The sequence below is a fragment of the Scylla paramamosain genome, chromosome 12, assembly GCF_035594125.1.
Source record: "Scylla paramamosain isolate STU-SP2022 chromosome 12, ASM3559412v1, whole genome shotgun sequence".
In the NCBI taxonomy this organism is placed as follows: domain Eukaryota; kingdom Metazoa; phylum Arthropoda; class Malacostraca; order Decapoda; family Portunidae; genus Scylla; species Scylla paramamosain.
Genome location: NC_087162.1, coordinates 25,872,291 through 25,888,744, shown reverse-complemented (window position 1 = coordinate 25,888,744; position 16,454 = coordinate 25,872,291). Strand labels below are relative to the sequence as shown.

General features: G+C 37.9%; 3 long non-coding RNA genes across 3 annotated transcripts; all 3 read right to left on the bottom strand.

The window, feature by feature from the left end:
* Positions 1-210: 210 nt before the first annotated feature.
* On the bottom strand, positions 211-2,596 carry LOC135105960 (uncharacterized). Its single transcript, XR_010271077.1, has 2 exons — positions 1,912-2,596; positions 211-686 (listed from the first exon to the last, which is right to left on the bottom strand). It is a non-coding gene; the product is annotated as an uncharacterized LOC135105960 (long non-coding RNA).
* A 3,424-nt stretch (positions 2,597-6,020) lies between these two features.
* Positions 6,021-9,140, bottom strand: LOC135105959 (uncharacterized). The gene is made up of 2 exons (XR_010271076.1): positions 9,030-9,140; positions 6,021-6,618 (listed from the first exon to the last, which is right to left on the bottom strand). It is a non-coding gene; the product is annotated as an uncharacterized LOC135105959 (long non-coding RNA).
* Positions 9,141-14,714: 5,574 nt separating this feature from the next.
* LOC135105954 (uncharacterized) lies at positions 14,715-15,654 on the bottom strand. Its single transcript, XR_010271073.1, has 2 exons — positions 15,578-15,654; positions 14,715-15,070 (listed from the first exon to the last, which is right to left on the bottom strand). It is a non-coding gene; the product is annotated as an uncharacterized LOC135105954 (long non-coding RNA).
* Positions 15,655-16,454: the final 800 nt, after the last annotated feature.

Here is a 16,454-nt window from a genome sequence, read left to right as displayed (position 1 = left end):
TTAATGTTCTTTGAATATTGTATGAAAATTTCTTTTCTGTATCCTTCCTCAATTAAGGTGTGGTTTGTATTAGTTTTTGCATTTATTTAGATTTTGCTTCCTTAGGAAATAGCATAATTTATGCATTGTGTCTCTTCCACCAATAGACACGATCCATGGTAAAAATAACAGTGTGATTGTTCCTTAATTGGCATCTTCACTAGAAAAGTATTTTTTTTTGGTTCATATTTTATTATTTTCTAATTATTTCTAACGTTGCATAAAGATGAGGCGCTTGAATATCCTAAAACGTCACGAAGAATAAATTCAGTATGGTTTCATTGTTGTGCCTGTACACCTCCCTATATATAATGTGTGTGTGTGTGTGTGTGTGTGTGTGCGCGCGCGCAGTCTTTAATATATACTAAGTGTTATTTTTTTATTTTTATTTTTATTTATTTTTTCTAATTAATTGATTACTCTTAGTAAACTGACTTAGTGATATTTTTTTTTTTTTCACACTTGAACATAGATGATTTCTTTTAACCAAAGACAATATTTCTGAAGCGATAATAATAAGGAGGGAACCTATAACTCTTATAAATGAAAAATGGATCAGGATTAGCCACTGGATGCGGACTGGGCAACGTTGACGCGACCTCCACCAGACCCAGCACGGCCACCAGCACAATCATGATCAGTGACACCTGTAAGATAAAACACGAAGCCTAGTAAACACACACACACACACACACACACACACACACACACACACACACACACACACACACACACACACACACACACACACACACACACACACACACACACACACACACACACACACACACACACACACACACACACACACACACACACAAGTTTCCGACCTCAGCACCCCTTATAATCACATCTAGGCAGTAAGACAAAGCTTAGTGACACAGACTTCCTACCAAAGAGTGGAATGTTCGTAAAAATTTAGTGCGTTCTATCACCATGCTAAAATGCATTAAGAAAGTTAAAAATTAAGTTAGTTTATCAAATGAAAAGTACACTCGTTAAAAGCATCCTTTAGTATCAGTAGCAAGGAACACTGACATTGCACCGCGATATATGCAGCATTTCCCAGGACACCCCTGAAATTTACTTCAGCATCCTTGGAGGGTGCTAGTACCCCAGGTTAAGAAACACTGTACTAGTGAAAAACATTAACATGAAACAATTTTATACCAGTTAAAAAGTCCCTACGAGTAATCCTTGTCTACCACGACTATACTTCTTTCATGTAAACTCAAGTCACACACACTGAGTAAACTGATAAACCAAGCGCTGATTGACTTTAGTCACTGCCTTTTCCTTTTATTGATATCACTGTGATACATGTTACTTTCACAACTGCAACTTTTTGTTTTATTTTTGTGATATTAAACACAAAATTCAAGTCTATCAAACGAAATTCAATTCTAGAAAAATAATATTTGAATACATGCTATTCACTTAATCCACTGCTATTAGACACGTCTTTCACAAACAACCCTAACACATCTACTTTTATTCTACATAGCCTGAGTGCGCTATATGTTTGTGTGCTGGGTAGTGTTGGGGGGGAGGCAAGCTTTTTATTTAAGTTACCTTCTTCTTTAGAGATTAGTAGATAAATTCACAAACTAGAAGTACATTTTTAGTGGCTGCATCGTCCAACGGGAGGCACTTAATGAACATCAATCTACAGCGGTGCTTCGTAAATTGTGGTCTGAAGAATGTTCCAAGGCAGGCTAATCTGAGTATCAGATAGGGTAAATCTCTAGACCAAATCTGTCCTACCCAAAATCAGTCACATCAGCTAAGTCTAGTACTGAGAATTGGTATTGTGACCACTTGTACTTAAAGAATATCCAAGATCAACTTCACAACCAAAGCGAAGGAACCTACCAGCTTCATGGTGATAGGAGAAAGGGAGATGCAGGAATACAGCTTTAACTAAAGGTACTCTTTATATATGCTGTGGCAAGTGTGTGGGGATACTCGACTGGTTTCAAGAGGCCACCACTTCTGGTATCTTTAGTGTCTTGTAATCATTACAGTTTGTAAGAAGCCTTGGGTATTCTAATTTTATTTAACGTCAGAACTACAAATTGTATGTCGTATACTTCTGATTCGTCACACCGGAAGTAATAAGCCTTTGCCAGGGCATAATTATTCAACGTCACCAGGTAGGTGGTCTTAAAGACGTATGGCCGTAATTAGTACGGAAGATCAGTAAAAATTGTGAAAAATTCTTATAGGTAAACAACATCCTGAGGAGAAGCGGGCCCTCAGTTGTGTAAAGAAAGTGTTATGTATGAGAACTTTCTTTTGCTTCCTTTCACTTATGACGTAATATGGGGAAGCATCCGTGTCTCCATCAGAGAACACGATGGGTATCACCTGGCGACAGAGGAGTCGCATGGTATTACGAGCATTAGGAGCGAACATATCAACTTTAAATATCATATATTTACTTATTTATTTCTACATTTATTTACATATATATATATATATATATATATATATATATATATATATATATATATATATATATATATATATATATATATATATATATATATATATATATATATATATATATATATTGGTTAACTTTACCTATTTACAGTGTTTGCTGGTAATTTGTTTTAATATTATTTAACGTCTTATTTATCCTAGTCATGTGCTTCAGTTTTAAACGTAGAATTATGTTACGGCAAACGTCTGCTACGGTGTTCACTTCGTTATCTTGGTCACCAGCTTACGCTTGTACTACTGCTATGAAATTTACTTCTTTTAGCTTTTGTGACTTTGGTTAAGCTGAAACAATCTAGATTTATTTTGCTCTTTAAAACGCAGAATTCGATACACTTCCCTGTTCTCAGATGAGAGTCAGTATAGCAAGCGTTACAAAAACAATCCCACGCCTACTCCTTACAAAACAGTACTGGAAAGTAAAAAAAATATGGTTAATGAAAAAAAAAAAAAATTATCAAGCACTAATTTCCAATCAAGCAAAGAATAGTTTTGTTAATAGCTATATGAAAGTAATTCGTGCACGTGTGTGTGTGTGTATGTGTGTGTGTGTGTGTGTGTGTGTGTGTGTGTGTGTGTGTGTGTGTGTGTGTGTGTGTGGTTTGCGCCATACCTTAATGAGACAAAAATCAGGTAAAGAAAATACCAAACAGAAAGTCGTTACGCTAAAACAACTACAACAGATGAATGTGAAAGCAATTTTATGCAAGGAACCGTTATTGTGTTCGGCTTTCTTCTCCGACATTCTTCCCTACATCCTCGCCATCAGTACGCAGTCCCCGGTGCATGTTTACTTTCTACACTCACAGATGCCAGTAACGCCAAGGACTATCTGCGTTTTTTTTTTTTTTCTTTAAGGGCACAAGTAACATGAATTACAAGTAGCTTAAAAATAAAAAGTCCTTAAATTACAGATGCAATGAGAGTGAGAGGATTATAACAGTATCATCTGGCTACAATGACAAAGGCACCGAAGTACCGTCACTGTCCAGTTAGTAAAATTTCCAAGCTGTTATTCCTCTATGTATTGAAACGTGTATTGAATGTATGAGTTTGCCATGATGTGAAAGGCGACTTTCACCATTTTAACGGTTTGTTGATGCACCGTCATGAACCGTCCACAAATTTCTTTTCAATGAAAGAATGAAAGAAGGAAAGAGAGAAATGAAATGGTTTGGACTTTAATGTGAGAGTCTAAGGAGACCTGCGTAGGAATGATCACTATCCTAGTGTTTTGCCTTTCTTTTATGATATTCTGTAGCTTTATGTTCCTCGTTGGCGATTGGAAAGGGCAGAATGGAAGAAATTCCAGTCTCTTTTAATAATAATAATAATAATAATAATAATAATAATAATAATAATAATAATAATAATAATAATAATAATAATAATAATAATAATAACAATAATAATAATAAATAAAATAATAATAATAATAATAATAATAATAATAATAATAATAATAATAATAATAATAATAATAATAATAATCGGTTTATTAATCTTACAGCCTTACAGCTGAAAATCCACTAACTAACTAACATATTAACATCCACATCACATCTTAAGCATACATTAACCATTGACAAATATCTTAAAATTTAATACTGCGGGTGTCAGATGGCGCGGTCAACCAAGTATACCAGACCTGGGATGAATAGGTTACCTCATATATATTTTCTTTTACAGAGTTTCTTTCTCCTACCTAAGCAGCAGGTCTCAACTTCAGGCTTACACGTACCTAATCACTGCTGGTGAACAGCAAAGAAGCCCACCTAAAGTCTGGCCACGGGATCAGAACCCGGGTCCTCTCGATTCTGTGTCATTACCCAAACACCCATGTCACAATTTTGTAAGATATCTGGAGATTATGATTATTATTTATTTATTTATTTATTTATCTATTATTATTATTATTATTATTATTATTATTATTATTATTATTATTATTATTATTATTATTATTATTATTATTATTAGTTTATTTGTTATTTATTTTTATCTATTTATTTATTTATTTTTTTTTTATGTAGGAGGGACACCGGCCAAGGGCAACAAATAAAACAATAAGGCCCACCGAGATGCCAGTCCCTGAATAAGGTCAGAAGTGGTAGTCAAATATTGAGGGATAAGTGTCTCGAAACCTCCCTCTTAAAGAAATTCAAGTCATAGGAAGGTGGAAATGCAGAAGTAGGCAAGGACTTCCAGAGTTTACCAGAGAAAGGGATGAATGACTGATAATACTGGTTAACTCTTGCATTAGAGAGATGGACAGAATAGGGGTGAGAGAAAGAAGAGACTTGTGCAGCGAGGCCGCGGGAGGAAGGAAGGCATGCAGTTAGCAAGATCAGAAGACTAGTTAGCATGAAAATAGCGGTAGAAGATAGCTAGAGATGCAACATTGTGGAGATGAGAAAGAGGCTGAAGACTGTCAGTCAGAGGGGAGAAGTTGATGAGACGAAAAGCTTTTGATTCCACCCTGTCTAAAAAAGCGGTATGAGTGGAACCCCCCCCTCCCCCAAGACATGTGAAACATACTCCATGCATGGAAAGATAAGGCCCTTTTACAGAGTTAGTAGCTGGGGGTGAGAAAAAGTAGCGGAGACGTCTCAGAACACCTAACTTCATAGAAGCTGTTTTAGGTAGAGATGAGATGTGAAGTTTCCAGTTTAGATTATAAGAAAAGGACAGACAGAGCAAATGTAGAAGAGGGGGACAGTTCAGTGTCATTGAAGGAGAGGGGATAGTTGAATGGAAAGTTGTGTCGAGTTAATAGATGGAAGAACTGAGTTTTTGAGGCATTGAACAATACCAAGTTTGCACTGCCCTATTCAGAAATTTTAGAGAGATCAGAAGTCAGCCGTTCTGTGGCTTCCCTGCGTGAACTGTTTTATTCCTTGTCTATGAAAAGACGTGGAAAAGTGCAAGGTGACATCATCAGCGTAGGAATGGATAAGACAAGAAGTTTGGTTTAAAAAATCATTGACGAATAATAGGAATAATAGTACCTATATTACTCCAACTGCTCCTAAAATAAATGGACATACTGTAGCAGATATTAATGTTGCTAATACCATTGCTGAGACGTTCGCTGAGCTCTTGAAACGTGTTTCACTTAGGTATGAATTGAAATTCCAGGAATATCACTCACAACAAAATAACCCAAGGATATATGGTAAAAGTAATTTTTTGTTCTCTCTCTCTCTCTCTCTCTCTCTCTCTCTCTCTCTCTCTCTCTCTCTCTCTCTCTCTCTCTCTCTCTCTCTCTCTCTCTCTCTCTCTCTCTCTCTCTCAGAGATTCCTTTCTACACAGGTGACATCTATTCAAATGAAAATAAATCTTGCATGTAACAGAAGAGAAGCCGCCATCGTATATAAGCCTATTCTCGGCCTCTCCCACAGATGCACTGCATCAGTGTCTTCCTGAACTATAATTAAATGCCCTCAATGCAACTATATTTATACATAAAGATGTGGACTTCCGTTCAAATTTTTATTTTATTTTTTTTTATCATCTGTAATTCTTGTTATATCAGTTCCCATTATTCTCTACGTACTGGACATCAAGGATAAATTGATATGCTACATATTGTGAGATTTTTAAGCACATAATCCATCACATCATTCAAATTATTAATAAGTAATGTTAATAAAACAAGACTACACTTTCAGAGAAATAAGAAATGTTTTATATTCGCATGCTGCGTTGAAAACATGCAAAGAAACAGTGCACTTTTCATATAAATGCCCATGGATTTGTGTGTGTGTGTGTGTGTGTGTGTGTGTGTGTGTGTGTGTGTGTCCATTTCTTGTGTTTAATTTCTGAGAATATCTTTGGAATTAAGACTGGCTCCTCAGTATCTATTTCCTTTTGGATAAAGTGTTAATGGTAAGTCATTAGTAGTAATAGTAGAAGCGACGATAATAATATGGACGATAGTTTTTGAAGAAGAAGAATGGACCAGGATTAGCTTCAGCTTCAGGGTCGGCCAAAGCATCTGGTAGCGGATTTGGGAACGCCGAGGTGACTTCCATCAGTGCTAGTACAACCAACAGCACACTCATGGCCAGAAATAGCTGCAAGGTAAACGCAGAATTATCTCCATGTCACACACACACACACACACACACACACACACACACACACACACATTAGAGAAAAAAAATCATAAACAATAAATATTCAATAACCTGTAAACTTCTATACTCTCTTTACTGCATGAGCTGCTATGAGTATTATCTCGCAGTAGCTCATAACTTAGTTTTTAGTTTGCGCAAAGGGCACCTCTTGATTGTAAGGTGGCGAGTTTATTATTCTTCAAATTTATTTACTTATATATTTATTTATTTACTTATTATGTAAAAGAGGCTCCTGCAAATGGTAGAAAAAAAAACTACTGATATTTCAATCTATTTAGTCATTTATTAATATCTAGTAAGCGCTAATCTGAATTCTAGAGTGTCCGTCATGATTATATATTTTCATACCTATTTCATAAACAATTTATCGAACCTCGCCCTTCTATATGATGTTATACTAAGATAATATTTGGCGACACCAGAAGTAAGCTTCCTCTCTATGTTGCATCAATTTAAAGCGGAATGCTTGACTTGTAGCTCCTGAAGTGGTCACTCGGAGTTGTAAAGTTCTTATGAGCTCCGCTGCTAAGGCCCGGTTTACACTAGTCCGTTTTTACGCATTCTGTCTCCGTTCACCGCCCAACAATGATGTCATAAAAACGGAGTCCATACTGAACGGAGGAGTTGGCCGCTGTCTCCTTATCCCTATGTCTCTGTCAACGTGGCAGCGCGAAGAGACCTCTTCGACAAGGAATTTGTATACTTCTTGCCCACTTGCTGCTCGCAGCTGACGAAGAGAGGCCAGTGAGGTGGAAAAGAGTGTAATTTATTGCACGGTAAAGAAATACAAGTAACTACACGCTAGTGAATCCTACAAGGCACGATGGTGGCAGTAGTGTCTGCTGTATTAATGCACGATATGGTGGAGAGGAAGGCTATACTAGTATTTTTCGGTTGTGTGGTTGTCAATTATTAATACACTGGCATTACTATAGCTGCTGAGTGAGGCTTGTTGCGTTTCTGCAGTTTGTTGGGCTGAAACCTGTCCAGTCCATCCTTGTGCTTGTGTTCACATGCTTTGCGCTGTGTCGCACCTCACGCAACTCTTTTTCCACTAAGTGTAAAAAATGTTTAATTTACAATATAACATTAATACATTACAAGGCTGTAATTCAATAACTTTTTTTTTTTCCATGTACTCGAGTATCATACGTAGAACGTTCAAAATATCAGTACGTGCAACACTACCCGTCTCTCTGTACAAAGTTGAACTTGTTCATCTCTTCCGCTCGACGGCATCCGTTCAAGAGGAGGCAGAAACGGAGCCTGGTTCCTACTACAGTCGCTCGAATGGAAACGGTGGTGATGTCACTGTTGGACGGTGTACGGAAATGGAATCCGTAAAAACGTCGTGTAAACCGGGCCTAACTAGACAGCAGCGTTTAGGCATTACTAATGACCGCAGATACATGATGTTGCCAACCCTAGCATGCTCTAAGTGGAATAAGCTTTCGACTGTTCAAGTTACAGTACGAAGCTGTTTATTTCACAAAAATTAGGCTATTAGGTTCACAGCACAATAAGACACTGTTTGTTACTAGAAATACAAGTATCAAACATTCACGATCACATGAACTAAGTACACACAGTAAATCCTAAAACAATCACATCTTGTCCGCAGTACCGACGTATAAGTAACATGAAAACTCGAGTAAGGTTGTCATGAGTGTGAAGCAAACTGAAGCTAAGAATCACAAGGTCAAAAGCTGCAAAAGTGCTAGATTATCAGTCATAATACCCTTGATATTAAGTAACATACGTAAACACGACATCTTGAAACTTACTAACGATTTACATGTGCATTGTATGATTTAGTCATACAATACTCGACCTAACATGGCTAAAGAATTACTTTGCTAACGAAGGATGATGAAAGACCTACAAAATATGATGAAAATGCAATCTTCTATACTTCTTTAATAACTTTTAGAAATACAATAATCGTTGCTAAGTGACTTTCTTTTTTTTTTTTACTTATTTAACGTTTTATCAATACTCATTCTACAAGCTAATAAATTAATTATATCAATTTGCCTTAAAGCACACACATACCTCAATGTAATATATATATATATATATATATATATATATATATATATATATATATATATATATATATATATATATATATATATATATATATATATATATATATATATATATATATAGTCTACAAAGCAAATTAATTACATTAATTTGCTTTAGAGTGTGTGTGTGTGTGTGTGTGTGTGTGTGTGTGTACTCTAAGGCAAATTAATGCAATTAATTTGCCTTGTACACTGTGTATGGATAAGACGTTAAATAACAATAAAAAAAAAAGGTGTTTATCAAACAGCGTCACAACCTACCAGCTTCATGGTGACTTGAATCCCGTGAGTATAAAGCAGTGCCAAGAACAGTAAACGTGTGTGTGTTTGTGGCACATGGGTGCACCACCTGTTTATATAGGATTGTGTGGGTGACGGCAGGTATCGAGAAGGTATCAAGAGACCACTATCTGCTCCATCGTACCATAATTTTATATCTGTTTTCCTACCAAAACTTTATTCCGACAATTTGTAGTCCATTCATATACGTATATAATTAGTGTTGACATTACATTTTAAACTTGCCGGGCTAATTTTGAGACACCTTTACCAGCTTTCATTTGAGCCGTGTAATGGGCATGGAGACTTTGATATCACGTGGATGTACTTATTATGCAGTAGTCATTCGCTTCTGAGAGAACCGACGGATAGAGGAACGAAACAATTTGAAAAAAGGACTCCTAGTTCTGATATTCGAGGTCATCATCTAATATTCAAGATCATCACATAAACAAAAGATAATTTTCGCAATGGAACTAATATACATATATATATATATATATATATATATATATATATATATATATATATATATATATATATATATATATATATATATATATATATATATATATATATATATATATATATATATATATATATATATATATATATATATATATATATATATATATATATTACTCGCATTCGCATCCCATTTCCGGTTTTCAGGAAAATAAATCTCTATATATGAGGTAAAGACAGAGAAAACAAAAAGTGACGGTAGGGACCGGATAGGGACTAGGGGCAGAAAGTGTTTAGCCTTCAAGAATCACCGTCATGATCATGGTTATGGGTTGAAATGACTAGTACTCTCTTTCTAAACCTCACTTCATTGAGTCGAATTTACCACTTAATTGAAATTGAGAGAGAGAGAGAGAGAGAGAGAGAGAGAGAGAGAGAGAGAGAGAGAGAGAGAGAGAGAGAGAGAGAGAGAGAGAGGGTGGAGGTGGATCGAGGGCTGTGGTTTGACCGCCATATCAGACACATTGCCCTTAAGGACTCACACCGAGTCTCCTCCTTGAGAAGGGTGGCCAACTTGCTCGACAGGAGAGGGAGGCTCTTGCTCTACAAGGCCCAGATACGGCCTTATTTAGAGTATGCCGCCCTCTCCTGGATGTCCTGTGCTGCCACACACATCAGCAAGCTCGACGGCATCCAGCGACGGGCGCTGCTGGAAGCAGCAGGTGCCCCAGCCCATCCTGAGGCTCCCGTCGACACGCTAGAACACCGCAGGGACGTGGCGGCCCTTGTGGTGTTCCACAAGGCACAGGTGCAGGGTGTGCCACATCTGGCGGGACTACGGCTGCCCACCAGAGTCACCTCGCGGGACACGAGAACGGTATTATCCAGTGGTGACTCAGTGGAAGTGCCGCGTTCCCGCTCCAGCCAACACCAGCGCACCTTTTGGGGGCGAGTCTCCAGACTGTGGAACGTCTTCGCGTCCTCCGTCCCTCATATCAGGGGGATGGATACCCAGGACGTGAAGTTAGCAGCACACCACTGGAGGGGCTCGTTCCCAACCCCCCTGCTAACAATATTAACATGAGTCCATAAAGAATGTATATATATGTATATATCTTTATATTTATATTTGTGTGTTGTGTCCCGCCCCTAAAATAGGTTGCACACGGCAGTGCGCCTTCGGGTGATAATGTACCTATGTTAAAATAAAAAAAATAGAGAGAGAGAGAGAGAGAGAGAGAGAGAGAGAGAGAGAGAGAGAGAGAGAGAGAGAGAGAGAGAGAGAGAGAGAGAGAGAGAGACTGTAATACTGTAGCAGAGCGGTGCATTTATTTATTTATTTTCAAGGGTACATGGAAATAAAGAGGCAAGCGTGTATAAGAGTGCACAATAAGAATAGATGTTTTAGGAAGAAAATTGTGCGCCATGTAAGAGTTAAATCTAAATCTAAATTGCGATTTAAATATTACACATTTGTGTTATGATGTATGGCATTTAATTAGGACCGAATGGCTACTTTCTTTGTGTAATACTTTCATTTGTACATTTTTAGTTTTAATATTAGGAAAGGGCGAGGTGAGAAGAATTTCTCAGAAGCTCCCGGAAGGATGCATGAATTTTGAAGAGGCTGGGAACAACTGATATAGTGTACTAGTATTTGGGGTATGAAATTCTGTCTGTGGTCGTTTAGTTTTGCTCGATTTACTTAATTTATGTGTGTTTACCTTTGTCTATTTCGTTTTTATAGTCGTTAAAATTTTTTATGACAGTACATTAAAACAATGAATACATAATGGACGACAAAGGAATCCTGATAAATTCCTCGTTTTCCTTAATTAAGCTTAGTGTATTATAATACGTAAGAGTAAGCGATGCCTAAGTCATTCAGGTTGACGAAGTTGACGCTTCTAAAGTATATTCTATATCTTAGAACTTCTATTGTATTTTCATAGTCCTCCTCAGTTTTGGAATTGTTAGGTAAATGCATTCTGACCATGTGATAAACGTACTTAATTATCTGAACCTCTTATCTCGCAAAAATCCATAATATCACATGTATTTCTCAGTTTTTGAAGCTTATATCAATATCCAAATGTAACAATAACATTGTATGGTGAACAACAAAGGCTAGCTGAATAGGGTCTTCATTAGCATTCTGTCCTCTCACCATCATTGGTATACTGGGCCCGTCAACTGTATGTGAGCATGGCAACGTAACCACTGAACCGGGGATTTCCGAAGGAGAATTTCTTCCCTTTGAATTCATTTGGGAATTAAATACAGAAATATGTAGAAAATATGAGAATAGGCAAAATGGTCTTTCATACATACATATAAGAAAAATGTACATTAGTAAAAAATTTCAAGCCTCTTTTTTTGCGGGATTTGAAATTCAGCAACTTGTACTTAGCAAATTGTTTTCATTACTACATACGTATAAATTCTTTCTTTAGAGGTTCGGTAACAAAGTATCCATTTTAACCAAAAATTAAATTGCGCTACTTCTGAACATTTTTTTCTTACTTTATTTATATATTTTATGAAAGCCTATAATTTTGCACGTCCTACAGTCTGTCTTATTAGTAACTTGCTCCTGCTCTCTCGAATCCTGTTCAGCTTCTCAGTAAGACTCAGTGTAGACAACCAATAATCCAAGGGTATATTCTTATTCGCAAAATAATGAATAACTAAATATAAAACATAAAATCCTAGTTATCACACACACTGAAATCATTGTAACATGTAAGCATACCATCGACTTACTCAAGCCTGTTTATCTTGAGAATAACATTTTGTCACTTGTTATCTTTATAATCTTGTTAAAGAAAACATGTAAGGAAAAAATACTAAATGAAACAAAACTAAACCAATGAGGGATTTTTTTTATTTTTATTTATTTATTTATTTATCAACTGCTGATTAAGATCAGCTGATCTTTGTTATGGTAAGATGTGTGAGTGTAGGGTGGTGATTGTGGACATAATTTCACTTCTATTCAAGTATCCGGCAATATTCAAGTATCCGGCATGTCGGTGGTCCCGTTGATGCCGGATAAGAGGGATTTTACTGTATATATATATATATATATATATATATATATATATATATATATATATATATATATATATATATATATATATATATATATATATTCTTCTTTCGGCTGCTCCCATTTAGGAGTCGCCACAGCGGATCACTCTTCTCCAATGCGCTAGATCTTCTGCGCCTTCCTCTGTCACTCCCACCACTTACATCATGTCTCCCTTCACAGCATCCAGAAACCTTTTCTTTAGTCTCCCTCTCTTCCTCCTGCCAGGTAGATCCATGTCCAGCATCCTCCTCCCCACATACCTCTCGTCACTCCTCCTGACATATCCAAACTACCTCAGCCTAGCCTCCCTTGCTTTGTCCTCAAGCCGACGTACGTGTGTTGTTCCTCTGATGTAATCATTTCTGATTTTATCCATCCTCGCCACCCCGAGAGCAAATCGCAACATCTTCAATTCCGCTATTTCCAACTCCGCTTCCTGCTTTTTCGTTAGTGGTACTGTTTCCATACCGTACAGCATGGCGGGTCTCACTACTGTTTTATAAAATCTTTCCCTTTGTTCTTGCGGAAACTTTTCTGTCACATGTCTGCTGTCGTCTTGCTCCACCCATTCCATCCCACTTGCACTCTCTTCTTTACCTCCCTACCACAGTCTCCATTATTCTTTACCGTGGACCCCAAATATCTAAATTCGTCAACCTTTATCATTTGCACACCTTGTAGCCTTATTGTCTCCCCATCACCTCCCTTGAGACGCATGTACTCAGTCTTGCTCCTGCTCACTTTCAATCCCCCTTCTCTCCAGTGCATATCTCCACCTCTCTAATTCTGTCTCCACTTCCCGGTTTTCGCAACAGATCACTACGTCGTCTGCGAACATCATAGTTTGTGGGGATTCCTGTCTGACCTCATCAGTCAGTCTGTCCATCAGTACTGCAAACAGGAAGGTGTTCAAAGCCAATCCCTGGCGCAGTACCACCTCTACTCCGAAACCCTCCGTCATTCCTGCAGCACACCTTGCTGCTGCTACGCTGTTTTCGTACATGTCCTTCACCACCTTCACATACTTCTCTGCCACTCCCGAGTACTTCATGCAATACCACAGCTCTTCTCTCGGCACTCGATCGTAAGCCTTTTCTAGATCTATAAACACACAATGCATCATCCTCAGAGCAAATATTGCGTCCGTTGTGCTTCTACCTGGCATGAATCCAAATTGCTCATCACTGATCCTCACCACTCTTCGCAATCTCGTTTCTACGACTCTTTCCCATATCTTCATTGCATGACTCAACAGCTTAATTCCTCTATAGTTGTTGCAGCTTTGTACATCTCCCTTGTTCTTGAAAATTGGCACTAGCACACTTTTACTCCACTCATCTGGCATCCTCTCGCCTTCCAAGATTCCGTTGAACAGTCAGGTTAGCCAACCCACTACCATCTCTCCTAAACTCCTCCATGCTTCCACTGGTATCTTATCTGGGCCTACTGCTTTACCTCCCTTCATCCTCCTCAAAGCCTTCCTCACCTCTTCTCTACTGATCCTTGGCACTTCCTGATTTAACTCTTCCACCTCCTCTAACCTTCTTTCCCTTTCATTTTCGATGTTCATCAGATCCTCAAAATAATCCTTCCATCTTTTTAGTATAGTCTCTTCCCTTGTCAGTATATTTCCGTCTGCATCCTTTATCATTTTAACATACTGCACATCCCTCCCATCTCTGTCTCTCTGTCTGGCCAGTCGGTAGAGGTCTTTCTCCCCTTTCTTAGTATCTAACTTCTCATATAACTCTTCATATGCCTTTTCCTTCGCTTTTGCCACTTCCTTCTTCGCTATGCTACAAATTTCCTTGTATTCTTGAAGACTTCCCTCGTCCCTATATCTGTCCCAGTTTCGTTTCGCCAGCCTCTTCCTCTTTATGCTATCCTGCACTTTCTCATTCCACCACCAGGTTTCCTTGTCTTCTTTTCTTCATCCTGATGTCATCCAAAGTACATGTATGGCTTTCTCTCACCGTTTCTGAGATCTCCTCCCAACTGACCTCTTCCCATTTAGCCAAAGCTTGGCTCACTTCCTGCATGATTTGTGGCATGATTTCAGTAACTTACATGCCATGCCACGCCAAGGTACGCAGCATGTCATTCAGAGGGCATTTATGTATATTCATTATATTTATCCCAAATACATCTTTGATAATGGTACAAAGGATATGTTTATTACTTATAAGAATGGTATATCAGTAACCATTATTGGGGTAATACATAATCTCAGCCTGTGAAAGACTTGTCATATCTAACCATAACAGCAGCGTCTGCGACCACCTCCATAACGCCTCTTTTTCCAAGGGTTGGGCTCAGGATCAGCGTTTGGACCAGGACCAGCTACAGGGTCAGCAACTGGACTAGGCATAGGATTAGGATCAGGATTAGGGTCTGCTCTCGGCTCAGGCAGGCCATGAACTGAGAAAAGCGTGGCCATCATCACCAGCACGGCAAGAATCACCACATGCTGCAGAAAAATAATCACGGATTCAATTTACTTTAATTAAGTTTGAGAAGGTGAGAAAAAAACACAGGTGTTGGGAAATGAGTTTATTTCCGACTAGTTTCGCAGAAAGCTTGTTTAGGGGAACAGTTCAGTTCCCCTGAAGAGGCTTTCTACGAAATTAGTCGGGAATAAACTCGTCCCACCCCGCCCCCCTCCCCACACCTGTGCTTCTTCTCACCTCCTCCTCCTCCAGATTGAGTGTTTAATTTTGTTTGTTGAAACACGTGCTTCTGTTAACTTGTATGAGCCTTACAAAATAGTAGAGATCGAACTCTAAAATATGGTAGTTAATTGTGAGCTCCTTGACCACGTGTTGAATAATATATATATATATATATATATATATATATATATATATATATATATATATATATATATATATATATATATATATATATATATATATATATATATATATATATATATATATATATATATGAGCTTTTAATGAAAGGGAAAGCAACTTACCAACTTCATCTCAACACTTTACAAGACACCCTATAAAGGCAAGGACAGACGATGTTGTGAGTAAGGCAATCTGTGATAGCTTCGTATATATATACAGGTCAGGGTTGGGTAGCCAGCGAGTATCGGCTTGGAAAACGGTTTCATGACTTCCCACCTTCATGTAGTTTGTTAGTTTTGTCTGATTATCATTTTGACAAAAACAATGTGCTTCTTAGAAAACAAGAATTATCTTAATAACATGATGTGCCTAAATACAGTATGTCAGAATGAAACAAAAGTATCCATGTCCAACTCATAATGGAAACTGTTTGGTGGAATGAATGTCAGCATGAGTTGCAATGAAGAAGCTGCTCGTGGTCCACGGTGGTTGTGTGTGTGTAGTAAACACTAAATCATTATTTGCAAAGGCGTGGTTACTTCGTGCAAGGTGCTAAACGGACACACATGCCTAAAAGATAAACGCAGATATATGTAGAATTGCCAATCAAAACCATATGCAACAATTCCTGCTGCATACAGCATAATTCAGAACTATTGTGGATTTATAAATAAGTACAAATTAATACATTGAAATACCTCTCTGCTTCGAAATGGTTCTCCGAAACAGATATATCACGCAATCGCAGCTCCTATAACAATCAGTGTCTTACGAACACACGCTCTTGGTTGGAGAACTTTTAGGAACATTATCGTAAGTAGTTTCAAGAAAAGCGTCCTTGACAAAGAGCTGAAGGAATCATTAAGTGAGAGTGACGCACGGTGCTTGTCAAGACGCGAGCCGCCCAAACGCAGGACTGTAGGTCTTCGAATCGTGGTAAGAATATCATACTACGGCGTCTGGCTATCCCTCAGATAGTAATACCTGTTGTTGAAGGGG